This window comes from Gymnoscopelus braueri, assembly GCF_963280865.1.
Source record: "Gymnoscopelus braueri genome assembly, chromosome: 21".
Classification (NCBI taxonomy): domain Eukaryota; kingdom Metazoa; phylum Chordata; class Actinopteri; order Myctophiformes; family Myctophidae; genus Gymnoscopelus; species Gymnoscopelus braueri.
This window is the reverse complement of record NC_137623.1, coordinates 42,779,261-42,794,155: the sequence shown is the minus strand read 5'-3', so window position 1 is coordinate 42,794,155 and position 14,895 is coordinate 42,779,261. Positions and strand designations below refer to the sequence as shown.

The 14,895-nt window shown below is 40.0% G+C and overlaps 1 protein-coding gene across 3 annotated transcripts in view; it reads right to left on the bottom strand.

The window, feature by feature from the left end:
• Positions 1–569: 569 nt before the first annotated feature.
• LOC308077378 (uncharacterized protein) overlaps positions 570–14,895 on the bottom strand; it is an 833,561-nt gene continuing 819,235 nt past the window's right edge. Inside the window, exons 3-6 of one of the 3 annotated variants that reach the window (XR_013932393.1) lie at positions 8,750–8,782; positions 7,293–7,343; positions 4,675–4,760; positions 570–1,966 (exon numbers count right to left, since the gene is read on the bottom strand). The gene's annotated coding sequence lies outside the window, so the exon portion shown is untranslated. Of the gene's footprint in view, positions 1,967–4,674; positions 4,761–7,292; positions 7,344–8,749; positions 8,783–10,186; positions 10,299–14,895 lie in introns of those variants that run through there. The other 2 variants (XR_013932394.1, XR_013932392.1) reach the window with 2 other exon arrangements.

Genomic DNA, 14,895 nt, shown 5'->3' with positions numbered 1-14,895 from the left:
GTATTTGCCTGTCAAGCAGGCAGCAACCACGGCAGGTTTGATCGTGTATTTTGACCGATGACAAACATACACTTGCTTAGCGAAAAGAGTCCGATGGCACGTTGTACACACAAAAGTTGGTCCATGTTTTATGACTTTCTGGAAACTCGCTATAGCGCCTCGTAGTAGCTGATTCTGTTCAGGTGCGGTAGCTAAATCTATCCTCGCAGTAGCTAAATCTTTCATCACTTTTACATCAATGCTCCGTTTGCGCAGTTCATCACATAAGTCCTTGTATCTATTTCTTATTCTCAAAGAAGCGCAGATGTCACGGCGCATCTTGAAGAATGGGTCCGTTTTGCATCTGCGGGCCATGTAGGACTTCATGCGTTCCCTGGACTTTTCCCTGAACTCCTCATCTTCTCTGAACCTCTTGTTTACATAATAAACCTTCTTTTTCCCTCTAACCACCTCATCTTGATTGTACCTCCTTTTGCCATAAGCCTTCTGCTTGACCTGATGCTGCCCTCTGAACTCTTCATCTTCACTGAATCTCCTGTTGAAATATGCCTTCTTGAATTTGTTTTGCCGTTTCTTGAATTTTTCATTTGTTATACATCTCATGGCAATGTATTTGTTCATATATTCCTTCCTTGGAGTCCTAGGTTTTTCCTTGGTATCAGATTGCAGTTGATCTTTTCTTTGTCTTTGTCTTATTTTCTTTTTCCGTTGTTTATTCACTTTGTTGGCTCTTTCATTTGTAGTGTCTGACATCACTTGTGTTGATGGTGAATGGCCTGCCTGCAGAGAATGCTTGGTGATTGGAGGTCCAGTGTTTGTTTCATCCTGGCTAGTTAGATCAACAGGCTCTTTGTGATGCAGGTTGTCAGGATGAACTTGCACTGTTGACCGATGGGGTGACCGAGCATTTGTCTGTTCAAATGTCACTGGCATGAAGTCAAACTGCATTTTGTCAATATTGTTTGAGTGTGAGAAGTCAATTAGCTGGTCAATCTTAGCGAACAGATCATCCAACTGAGTGAAGGTCATCATTACAGCTTTTCCTCCAGGCAAAGGTAGGCCATCAGCACTTCTCTGATGAGAGTCAAACAGTCCATATCTTCCAGACCTGTCTCTAAAAACAGCAATGGTGTGTGGTGATACTGTTAGGAGTGCATATTTGACATCCTCAGACAGACACTTAAGTCTTTCCTGAAGCTTCAGCCACCAATGCCGTCGGTAGGGCTCTCTCTCAGCTCTCATATATCCCATGTCCACGGTAGATTTTTTCACGGAGTACGTATTGTGTTCCGTTTCCACCTTGAGAGGTACTTCCTCCATTGTCAGATGGCATGACTTAAACTGCTTTTGTCTTTTTAGTGTTTCTATTGTTCTTTTATACAGACTGTCTCCCTTGTCCAGTATCTTGTCAAGATCATCCATCTTCAAGTCAAGACCTTCATGTTGGTGTGCCAAAAATGTCAGACCCATGCATGTACACTGCCGATTCTTTGACATTTGGGAAAACTTATGATGATTTTGGCTTTTGGATGCCTGCACAGATTTGACAGAGGGTGGCACGGTGCATGCTTGGTCATTGTTGGAAAGGTCCATGGCCTCGACAATGTTGTCTTGTTCTTCAACATCAGACTGTGCATGTTGCTGAGCTGTTTCTACCACAGGCTCCATGGCTGGCCATGGACTAAATGTGTTTTGTGCCCCTTCATCGACCTCTGTGCAACTGTTTGGTGAATCTGTATGGGCCAATTTAGCATCCCAGAATTTCTTTTTAGCGATAGATTTCTTCCCACGATAAGGCATGATGTCACCAAGTTTTAGATCTGAACTTTTATTAAAATGTACACTCTCTACCAAAAAACAACCTTCAATACTAGTGTAGCATTAGTCACAAATCACTCTAGGCCTATAGAATCAACTTACTTACCGTTAAAAAGTCACCAGAGGAGCTGTTCCGATCTGATGAACACTAGAGAAAAAAAGAGAACATTTTCAGACTAGCGCTATAGTTTTACAATATAATTACATTTTATGACAGTAGATTTTCAGGCCGCTGCACAGCCTTCAAACCTAGTCCTATGTTGCACTGCTATGAACATGGGTCACTGAAGCATGGCCATTTGAAGTGTTATACACTGCTATTGCACATACCAAGTTTGGAGCGTTAAGCATGTTCGGAACTGGAGTTATGGCTGTTTAAAGGGCACATTTTTGATGAAAATCTTTGTCTATGATCAAGTATCGGTATATATGAAGTCATTTCTCTGACTGCGTTGAGTTCTTTCATCTTTCCATAATGTGCATTATTGGTGTGTTAGCAATCTAACAGCTGCATGTGTATGTATGGTGGTTATTTATGTAAGGTTATTTATATCCATCTACCATTCATGCCATTATGGCTATAACAGACAAAGCTGATAGCCTTTGTTGAACTTTAACTATTCAGGATTTTACACAATATTGACCAAAACATTTGGAAAAGTATAACTAAAGAGAGAAAGTATTACATAAGAATATGTATACCAAAGATTATGTATATGATGAGAACACCATAGAATTGAAGTACGCATATCATCTGCATAGTTTATATTAGGTATAGCAGTGTGGGAAAATAATGCATTAATTCATAAGTTTACTGTTGCAAACACTAATGTTACCATTTATCTGTAGAGTAATGGTGTAACCATTTTGTTTTATTCCATTTGAATTTTTAGATTAAGAATGGCTGACAGCTTTGACTAAATTGGATCCTATATAGTCATGACCTTTTTAAAATGTGTGGAAACAGAATGTAACTAGAGAAAGTGCTCCTCGGGAGCACAGGTCCCACCAGGGAGCAGGTTATTGTGGGCCAGCAATGTTTGGAATTCGTCAATCAGGATGAATATGAAAAACTGGACAGATTTATTTTTGATCACTTGACTATGAAGATAATGTGTACCGATTTGCGTGATGTTTGGACAACATTTGTGGGGCTAATTTAAAAACAATTGTTTTGCAAAAATCGGCCTCCTGATGGAGCTATAATAGGGCAATGTTAAGAGGGTGGCACTTGTATCTCAAAGTAGTGCGAATGTGCGTGCAAAGTTTCACCGCAATCAGACAGTGCTATAATGATTTGCGGTATTCTGTTAAAAATAGGCCGCTCCTGCACACTTTAGATGTCAATCTTAGCTAATCAGGATGGAATATGAAAGGTCCAACAGGTCCGTCTTGATCACATGACTATTTGCGTGCAATTTGGATAAAATTTGAATGAGTAATATCAAAAATACGTTTTACACAAGTCAGCCACCTGATGGCGCTATAAAAGGCAGATGTGAAAAAAGCAGGGCAAAGGCTTTTTCTTGGCCACTAGGGAGTGTGCATACAAATTTTTACACAGATCGGTGCAGTTATAGGTAAAACATGAATCGACCTGCTTTAGCGCCACCATGAGGTTGACGTGACATTTTTCAAGTGGCAATTCTTCCTCTGCCTGGGTATGTGCTTGCAAAATGTCACAGAAATTGCACGCCGTGTTCATGATTTGAGGCATTTAGTTCAAAACGGAGCACTCCTGCAAACTTTGGACGTCAATCTTAGCCAATCAGGATGGAATATGACAAATCTGAAATACCAGTTTGTTTAATGACAATAGTGACTGTGTACGGATTAGCGTCATGTTTGGACAACACGTGTAGGAGCACGGTCAAAAGTGTGTTTTGCAAAAATCGGCCTCCTGGTGGGACAATTAGAGGCCCATGTGACTAATTTGGGACAGAATTCTGCTCAGGCATCCAGAGAGAGTATGTGTACAGTTTCACTGTGCACACACAGTGAAACTGTGGTACCGTTCAAGCCAACGGTACCAGAGATTGACCGTCCACAGACAGAATGACACACACACACGGACGGACAGGGTGCAAAACAGTCTCAGCCATGCCTTCCGGCCTGGCGGAGACACTAAAGTGTGCAAAATAAGCTAAAATAATAGGAGTTGACATTTAAAAAATAAAGAAAATGTGTTCAAGTAAGCTAATAATATGGGGACCAACAAAATAATTTGGGGACCCCTCTGGGAATCTTGATAACCCCATGCATGTAATGCGCCGATCTCTGTGAGGACGGCAGTCACAGAGATTAATTATTCCATGATTTTTCAAAAGGTACAGTAAAATCACCGTTTTTGCTGGCAGCACTGGCACACTGTTGATATGGCAGTCAAAGAGTTAAAGGGGTAGTTCACCCCCAAAATAACTTTTTTTCTATTGATTACTCACCCCATGGAGCCTTGAATTCATAGATATTTTTTAGTTTTTGTCACATTCCTAAGCCAATAATTTGATTATAATAAATTTGTCCCCATTGATTCCGGTAGGAGACACAAATGCATTTGTGTCTCCTACCGGAATCAATGGGGACAAATTTATTATAATCAAATAATAAAGGAAGGAATGCGACTACAACAAAAAAATATCCATGAATTCAAGGCTCCATGGGGTGAGTAATCCATAGAAAAAAAGTTATTTTGGGGATGAACTACTCCTTTAAGCTACATAGAGTAAATATATTGGCAATGATTCCTTAAAAACAGAATGGATTGACCCCAAGACAATATCCATATGCCAACATTAGATAGTTATCTAAAAGGCTTTGATTTGCAGTTGCACATGTGTCATGTTATGTTAAACAAACCTTGCAGTAGTGCAGTCTGGGATGGTCCCCTCAGTGCACAGCTGTGTTGGCCAAGATATCAGGTCTGGTGTACAGCCACGCCACAGCTGAAAATTCCAATCAAAAACACTGTATTTTAGACAAATTGATAAAAGTAAATGCATATAGTGACATTGGTAGATCTACAAGCTCACAAGTGATCTACAATCTGACAAGTGAGCTTGTAGATCGGCTATCTAAAATAAGGCTAAAAGTTTACAGTGAGCTTGTAGATCTGCTATTTTCAAATATGTATAATGCCTTGTTATGACATGGCTACAGATGTCTGCCAATTTGTGAGATAATTGGAAAATAGCAGATGTAATCGCATTGTGAGCTTGTAGATCTGCAATTTTCAAATAGCCAAAGTTTAAATATGGCTGAAGTGGTTAATGAAGCCTATGTTTTTTAAACAATAATCAAAATCTAGAATGCAAACAGTCTTACTTAAGTAGGGGTGCTACTGCTAGTATACTCCTTCTGGATGACAGAGTAACTGCCTTTAAAACGAAAATTGTGATTTTGAGAGACCAATTTCATCCAATCAGGAGGGAGAACTCATACAGGACACAGCCTATACAATCAAGTTATTGATTATGATTGGATGAAATTGCCAACCAACCCTTTATTTTCTGTTTAAAAAGGACCTGCAGAGACGGGGTGTTCCCTGTTACTAAACAAACACAAAGCAATGATGGCTATCAGCATATAGCTTTCTATAAACTGGACAATAGCAAAGAAACAGTGCCAATATAGATCTTGAAATTTGAAACAGACAAGTCATATTGTGCTGAAACATTGGCCACATATGGATAAGACAGACATTAATGAGACACAATCAGGGCCTGTTAATGGACATCAACTATGGGTAATTTATTCAACCCCTAGCCACACCTCTTATCACCCCCCTATTATCACCTTTCAGTCAGCTGACAACTATAGCAACACATACTTGTCACCTGGATACCAGTGGTTCTCAAACTATGGTAATGTCAAAGAGCTTCCATTTTTTAGCCACAGACCCCCATAACCTAGTATTTCATGCCATGTCAATGTCAATAAGCCAACATTAGATCGAATAGGCTAAGTTTAAATAGGGCTGCTGAAACATGACTTCAACCTGGTGTTTGCACTTTATCCATTTACGGCCTGTACATCAACATTATAAAGTCCTTGAAATTAACAAGCTTGAGAACCACTGCCCTACTTCAACATTCAAGAGTGTCACACAATAAGAGTAAAAATAGCAGATCTACAAGCTTCCAACGTGCCTTGGTGCTCCACTTTTCCATGTGAAGGACCCCTAAAATGATATGCATTAGACCACTGACCCCCATAACCTAGTAACTCTGAGTGTGTTCACATGTAACCAAATGGACATTTATATTGTATCCAAGGGTTACATTTATACACTCTCTACAGTTAAAAACTTGTAGATCTGCCATTTTCAAATAGCCAAAGTTTAAATAGGGCTGAAGTGGTTAGTGTAGCCTATGTTTTTTAAACAACAATCTACAAAGTAACTCATGATTGATAAAAAATTGTAGTGGATTACAAGTACAATATTTGTCTATCACTGCCAACATACCAAATCAGCAATGCAACACTGTACAGTACTCACACCGCAAATGTACACAGATAGATTAGACAGACATAGTCTGAGCACAAGGCATGAGCATGTCAATATAGGGACAATAGCAGATCTACAAGCTCAGAAAATCAGCTTGTAAATCTGCTATTTTAAATAAAGGTTAAGTGGTGTGACCATGTGTGAACACACACACACACACACACACACACACACACACACACACACACACACGAGATAGATCTTGAAAATTGAACCAGACAAGTCAGTGTGCTGAAAAATTGGCCACATATGGATAAGACAGACACAGATGAGACACAGGGCCTGTTAAAGGGCATCGACAATGGGTCATTTATTCAACCCCTAACCACACCTCTAATCACCCCCCTATTATCACCTTTCAGTCAGCTGACAACTCTATAGAAACTTGAAGCAACACATACTTGTCACCTGTACATGCATATCAATAGACAATAGCAGATCTACAAGCTCATAAGTGATCTACAATGAGCTATGTAGATCGGCCATTTAAAATGAAGCAACAAGCTTACAGTGAGCTTGTAGATCTGCTATTTTCCAAACATTACAAACTCACACCGCAAATGTACACAGATAGATTAGACAGACACAGTCTGAGCACAAGGCATGAGCATGTCAATATAGGGACAATAGCAGATCTACAAGCTCAAAAAATCAGTTTGTAGATCTGCTATTTTAAATAAAGGTTAAGTGGTGTGACCATGTGTGACCACACACACACACAATTTATTCAACCCCTAACAACACCTCTAATCACCTTTCAGTCAGCTGACAACTCTATAGAAACTAGAAGCAACACACACTTGTCACCTGGATACCAGTGGTTCTCAAACTATTGTAATGTCAAAGAGCTTCCATTTTTAGCCTATGCACTAGACCACAGACCCCCATAACCTACTATTTGACCCCAAGTCAATGTCAATAAGCCAACATTATATAGTTACATCTAAAATAGGATCAGGATGTTACACACCTTGCAGTAGGTCTGGGATGGTCTGTCTGTCACCTGGGTCCACAGCCAGAGCTCTAAAAAAAATACAATATTTTAGACACAGACTTATGAAAGTACATGCATATCAATAGACAATAGCAGATCTACAAGCTCACAAGTGATCTACAAGTGAGCTTGTAGATAAGCTATTTAAAAAAGGCTACACGTTTACAGTGAGCTTGTAGATCTCCTATTTTCAAATATGTATAATGCCTTGTTATCACATGGCTACAGAGTCTGCCAATTTTAGAGATAATTGTTAAATAGCAGATCTACAAGCTCACAATGTATAGCATTGTGAGCTTGTAGATCTGCCATTTTCAAATAGTCAAAGTGTAAATGGGGCTGAAGTGGTTAATGTAGCCTATGTTTTTTAAACAATAACCAAAATCTACAAAGTAACTAAAGTTTTCTAACAATTGTAGTTGATTAAAAGTACAATATTTGCCTCTGAGCTGTAGTGGATATTAGTACAAGTACAGTATTTTTCTATGCAAACTGACTTCATCATACAAGAGTGGCACACAATAAGAGTAAAAATAACAGATCTACAAGTTGACAAGTGAGCTTGTACATCGGCTATTTAAAATAAGGCTACAAGTTTACAGTGAGCTTGTAGATCTGCTATTTTCAAATATCTATACTGCCTTGTTATCACATGGCTACAGATGGCTGCAAATTTTAGAGATAATTGTTAAATAGCAGATCTACAAGCTCACAACATGTTGCATTGTGAGCTTGTAGATCTGCTATTTTCCAAACATTAAACTCACAGTGAGCTTGTAGATATGCTATTTTCAAATATGTATAATGCCTTGTTATCACATGGCTACAGATGTCTGCCAATTCAGGAGATAATTGGAAAATAGCAGATCTACAAGCTCACAACATGTTGCATTGTGAGCTTGTAGATCTGCCATTTTCTGCCAAAGTTTAAATAGGGCTGAAGTGGTTAATGTAGCCTATGTTTTTTAAACAATAATCCAAATCTACAAAGTAACTAAAGTTTTCAAATAATTGTTGTGGATTACAAGTACAATATTTGTCTATCTATGCCATTTGCCAACATACCAAATCAGCAATGCAACACTGTACAGTACTCACACGGCAAATGTACACAGATAGACAGACACAAGGGAGTGAGCATGTCAATATAGGGACAATAGCAGATCTACAAGCTCAGAAAATGGGTAATTTATTCAACCCCTAACCACACCTCTAATCACCCCTATTATCACCTTTCAGTTAGCTGACAACTCCATAGAAACTTGAAGCAACACATACTTGTCACATGGAACAGTGGTTCTCAAACTATTGTAATGTCAAAGAGCTTCAATGTTTTAGCCTATGCATTAGACCACAGACCCCCATAACCTAGTATTTCTTATATATTATCTATTATTATATATTATCTAAAATAGGATCAGCATGTTACACACCTTGCAGTAGGTCTGGGATGGTGTGCCTGTCACCTGGGTCCAAACAGCCAGAGCTGTAAAAAAAAAAGGGGATACAATATGTTAGACACAAAGTTATGAAAGTACATGCATATCAATAAACAATAGCAGATCTACAAGCTCACAAGTGGTATACAAGCTGACAAGTGAGCTTGTAGATTGGCTATTTAAAATAAGCCTACACGTTTACAGTGAGCTTGTAGATCTGCTATTATAATGCCTTGTTATCACATGGCTACAGATGGCTGCCAATTTTAGAGCTAATTGTTAAATAGCAGATCTACAAGCTCACAACGCATAGCATTGTGAGCTTGTAGATCTGCCATTTTCGCCAAAGTTTAGCCAAAAGTTTAAGTAGGGCTTAAGTTGTTAATGTAGCCAATGTTTTTTAAATAATAATCAAAATCTACAGAGTAACTAAAGTTTTCAAATAATTGTAGTGGATCAAAAGTTCAATATTTGCCTCTGAAATGTAGTGGATACAATAGTGGATAGAAGTACACATACAATTTGTCTATCTATCCTGCCAACTGTCTGTGTCGAGACAGACACAAACAAAGCTCCAAGGAGCTGTGGGTGATGTCACTGCCATGCGGAAGTAGTAAGCACACGTTTATAGCCGTTAGCATCAGTTAGCCTAGCTTACGAATCCTTGTTGTTTTTAACCCAGTTTCAGAGCGACGGTCGCTGCTTAAAGTTAGTTTTAGCAGATCTACAAGCTCAATGTTAACAGACAAAATATATACAAATGCAATGTTGATTAAAAGCATTCTGCGTGATATAATGAATTGTTATGGACAGGTCAAAATTGTGACATGATTGTATGAAAACAAAGTCACCCAGAGTCCTGGGGCCTGAAACAAACGTAACCTGGCGATTGCACAGGTTACGGTTGTACATGCACATTGCACAGGTTGTACATGTACATAAACGTTCACATTACAAATATTAAGTTCTTAACTCATGGCCACGGATGTGCCAATTCTGTTCGGGCCCTCAGAAGTAACCGTATCTTCAGTATTGTTCAATAAAAAGCATTTTTATCCGATCGGTGGCCATTTTCTCAGCATGTCCGCATGCTTTCAACTACGCGGCCCCATCGGTTGGTAGGTGTACTGCACTCTGATAGAGTATGCCAACTATGAGAAAATGGCCAGCGATCGGATTAAAATGTTTTTTTATTGAACAATACGGAAGATACGGCTACTTCTGAGGGCCCATACATAATTATAACATCCATGGCCATGGGGTAAAAACTTTGTTTGAAATCTGAACGTTGAAGTAGATGTAGGGTCCAAAAAGGGAGAAAGTGCAAACACCAGGTTGAAGTTCATCCATGACCGTCGTGTGATCCAAGGCTATCAGTTATAAACCAAAAAAAGCGAAACAAAAGTGTATAAATAAAGTAATATTACTCACCTCAGACAAAAGACGACGAAATGAAAGTCTTCCGAAGAAAACAAAGTAGATCGATGATATAATATGAAGCTAAATCAAGTAGAACAGTTTACAGTAGTAAACGACCGAGGCTCACGCAGAATTTTGATTTGTGAGAGGGCGGCATGTTAGTGCTGTGAGTCTAAGGGGAGGGTCAAACTTAGCAAGAGCTGTGATTGGTCTGCTCAAGCAAGAGGTAACTCTATGATCAGAACAAGCCCGGGCAAGCCCTCTCGCACCCCCTCCCCCCTCCCCCCCACGAACCTCGCGTCACCAGTGTTTCCAACTCCGAGGAACCCCCCACACACACACACACACACACACACACACACACACACACACACACACACACACACACACACACACACACACACACACACACGCGCGCGCATGCGCACACGCAAGAACACGCATGCGTGCACACACACACACACACACACACACACACACACACACACACACACACACACACACACACACACACACACACACACACACACACACACACTTAGGTAAACCATTTCCGTATCCCTTCTAAACCGGATATGCAGCTGTTGGTTGTTTTCAATGCAAACGTCATTGGTTGATTTCAATGCAAACGTAATTTGACTAATTTAAAAATTAAAAAGAAGAAGTTAGCAAAATATATAACAGCAATAATAATAATAATAATGATAATAATGATAATAATAATAATAATAAGAAAAAAAACAGAGAAGCCAGTACATTATAATAATATAATGTAATGTACATGTAATGAATATCAATTAATCAATTATATCAATACTGCAATTGTAGAAACACTGTGTCTGGTAATGAACATTTACTTGAGTAAAAGTACAAAAGTATCGGCATCAAAATATACTTTAAGTACCAGAAGTAAAAGTAGTAATTATTTTAAGTTTTCAAATGCATAAAATGTATTAAAAATGTATCATTAGAAAATAGCAGATCTACAAGCTTACAACGCATCAGGCACTAGGGATAACTGGGCACCAAAACCATCTTGGCACTAGGGACAGGAGGGCACTAGCGACACGTGGGCACGTGGACAACTGGGCACCTGGACGAGTGGGCACCTGAATTAGGATTTTTTTTTCTTTACACAGCATGATGCTTTGTTGTTGTCTGGGCCAGGCCAAAAGGCATGACCGAGACTATGTTTTGCACCCTGTCTGTCCGTCCATCCGTATGTCCTTCGCCCCCTCCGTCTGTGACCAGCTAATCTCCGGCATGCACTGTTAGCTTCATCGTAGCGAAACTGTGCACACATACTCCCTGGATGCCAATTCAGAACCCCAAATCACATAGGCCTGTTATAGCGCCACCAGGAGGCCGCTTTTTGCACCAAAAATGACAGTACTCCTACAGATTTGATCCAAACATCGCGCAAATTGGTACACAGTATCTCCATAGTCCTTAAACGATACGGGTCTATCAGATTTTTCATATTCCATCCTGATTGGCTAAGAATGACTTTCAAAGTGTAAAGGAGTGCCTAAAAATCATGTTTTTGCATCATACGGTGACATTTTGCGCATTTGTGGCGCCCCCTATTGGTCAAAGTGGAAATGCTTTTGGGGATTTGTTGAGTCAAGCACCCTCGACATGTGATTCAAATTTGGGATTGATTGGACGTTTTGTTCGTCATTTTTGGCAAAACAAAGTAAACGGGCCCCTCCCACTAACTTTGGAAGCCAATTACGGACGAACAGTAAAGACTATCAAAATGTCGTTTGGATATGTTTATCGCATGGGTCCATAGATGACCTGTACCGATTTGTGTGATATTTGGACAAAATATGTAGGAAAAGGAGCAAAAAGTGTGTTTTGAAGAAAATTCAAAATGGCGGAAAATCTATCCAGACGCAAATGGGGAGATGCGTCATGACCCAAGGAATCCAGGGGAAAAGGTTTTTTGATTTTACGACCTATGGTTCAAGAGTTATAGGCAAAAACGTAAAGGGGGCTGTTATAGCGCCACCATGAGGCCGACTGGTGTAATTCTTTTTTAATTAATTTCGGAGTAAATTATAAACCTCCCCTCCAAATCTGGTAACTCTAGCTCTTACGGTTTCTGAGAAAAAAATACTTGAATTTGAGTTTTTTCACTTTTCCATTAAAGTGGATGGGGAAATTTAATGCACTAATAAATCAATATCAATAAAACTATGCAACCAATCTCTTAGCAAAATACAAGCACACGATTCCCGGTGAAGCCGGTCATTTTGACATATGGCACTAAATTGGGAAAAATAAACTGTGGGAGGAGATGCGGTTCAAAGTATTGTTTATCTAGAAAGAAAATAGCATCCCTAGAACAATAGTCTGGTTGCCCTGTTAGGGCAACCACACTAACTAGACGCGTCGCAATTCAGGGCAATTGCAGAGTGTGGTTGCGCCGACGCGATTCGCGGGTCGGTGCCGCCGGGACCCGAGTAATACGCTGGGAGGAATACCGTCGGAGGCTGCGGCAATTACATTGTCACGTCACTCCTGAGATCACTTGCTTTTCATTTTGAGAGGATTGATCCCCCAAAAATCATGTTTTTGCATAAAACGGTTACGTTTTGGGCATTTGTGGCGCCCTCTATGGGTCAAAGTGGAAATTATTTTGGGGATTCGTTGAGTAAACCACCCTCGACATGTGATTCAAATTTGGGATTGACCGGACGTTTCGTTCGTGATTTGTAGCATTTTTGGTAAAGCGGGCCCCTCCCACTAACTTTGGAAGCCATTTACGGACGAACGGTAAGGACTATCAAAATGCCGTTTGGATATGTTTATCGCATGGGCCGCATTTTTGTTAAATTTGGACAAAATATATGGGAGGAGGAGCTAAAAGTGTGTTTTGAAGAAAATTCAAAATGGCGGAAAATCTATCCTGACGCAAATGGGCGTGGCCTATATGGGGAGATGCGTCATGACCCAAGGAATCTAGGGAAAAAAGAAATTTTGATTTTACGACCTACGGTTCAAGAGTTATAGGCCAAAACGTAAAGGGGGCTGTTATAGCGCCACCATGTGGCCGACTGGTGTGATTTTTTTTTAAATAATTTTGCAATAATCTATTAACCTCCCCTCCAAGTCATGTAACTGTAGCCCTTATGGTTACCGAGAAAAAAATACTTGAATGGGAGTTTTTGCAATTCCCATTAAAGTGGATGGGGAAATTTAATGCACTAATAAATCAATATCAAAAAATCTATCCAGACGCAAATGGGCGTGGCCTATATGGGGAGATGCGTCGTGACCCAAGGAATCCAGGTGAAAAGAAATTTTTATTTTACGACCTACGGTTCAAGAGTTATAGGCCAAAACGTAAAGGGGGCTGTTATAGCGCCACCATGTGGCCGATTGGTGTAATTATTTTTTCAATAATTTTGGACTAAATTATGAACCTCCCCTCCAAATCTGGTAACTCTAGCTCTTACGATTTCAGAGAAAAAAATACTTGAATTTGAGTTTTTTCACTTTTTCATTAAAGCGGATGGGGAAATGTAATGCACTAATAAATCAATATCAATTAAACTATTTAACCAATCTCTTAGCAAAATACAAGCGCACGATTCCAGGTCAAGACGGTCATTTTGAGATATGGCACAACATTGGGGGATAAAAACTGTGGGAGGAGATGCGGTCTAAAGTATTGTTTATCCGGAAGGATAAAGTTCATCAAGTACTATAGTCTGGTTGCCCTGTTAGGGCAACCACACTAACTAGACGCGTCGCAATTCTGGGAAATTGCAAAGTGTGGTTGCGCCGACGCCGGTCGCGGGTCGCCCCCTCCGGGACTTGAGGAATACGCTTGGAGGAATACCGTCGGAGGTCGCGTGACGTGCCATTCGAATTTGGTGCTGATTGGATCCTGCGTTCGTGATACATGGCGTTTTGATTTGAAGAAATAGGCCCCTCCCACTAAATTAAATAAGCCCCTCCCACAAATGTAGCGGGCCAATGACATCGTCATATCACTCCTGAGATCACCTGCTTTTCAATTTGAGAGGAGTTTTCCCCCCAAAAATCATGTTTTTGCATCAAACGGTTAAGTTTTGCACAGTTGTGGCGCCCCCTATGGGTCAAAGTGGAAATGCTTTTGGGGATTCGTTGAGTAAACCACCCTTGACATGTGATTCAAATTTGGGATCGATTGGACGTTTCGTTCGTGATTTTTGGCATTTTTGGTAAAACGGGCTCCTCCCACTAACTTTGGAAGCCAATTACGGACGAACGGTAAGGACTATCAAAATGCCGTTTGGATAAGTTTATCCCATGAGTCCATAGATCACGTGTACCGATTTTTGTGAGATTTGGGAAAAAAAATTAGGAAAAGGTGCAAAAAGTGTGTTTTAAAGAAAATTCAAAATGGCGGAAAATCTATCCTGACGCAAATGGGCGTGGCCTATATAGGGAGATGCGTCATGACCCACGGAATCTAGGGAAAAAGAAATTTTGATTTTACGACCTACGGTTCAAGAGTTATAGGCCAAAAGGTAAAGTGGGCTGTTATAGCGCCACCATGTGGCCGACTGGTGTGATTTTTTTTTTGATAATTTTGCAATAATCTATTAACCTCCCCTCCAAGTCATGTAACTGTAGCCCTTATGGTTACCGAGAAAAAAATACTTGAATGGGAGTTTTTGCAATTCCCATTAAAGTGGATGGGGAAATTTAATGCACTAATAAATCAA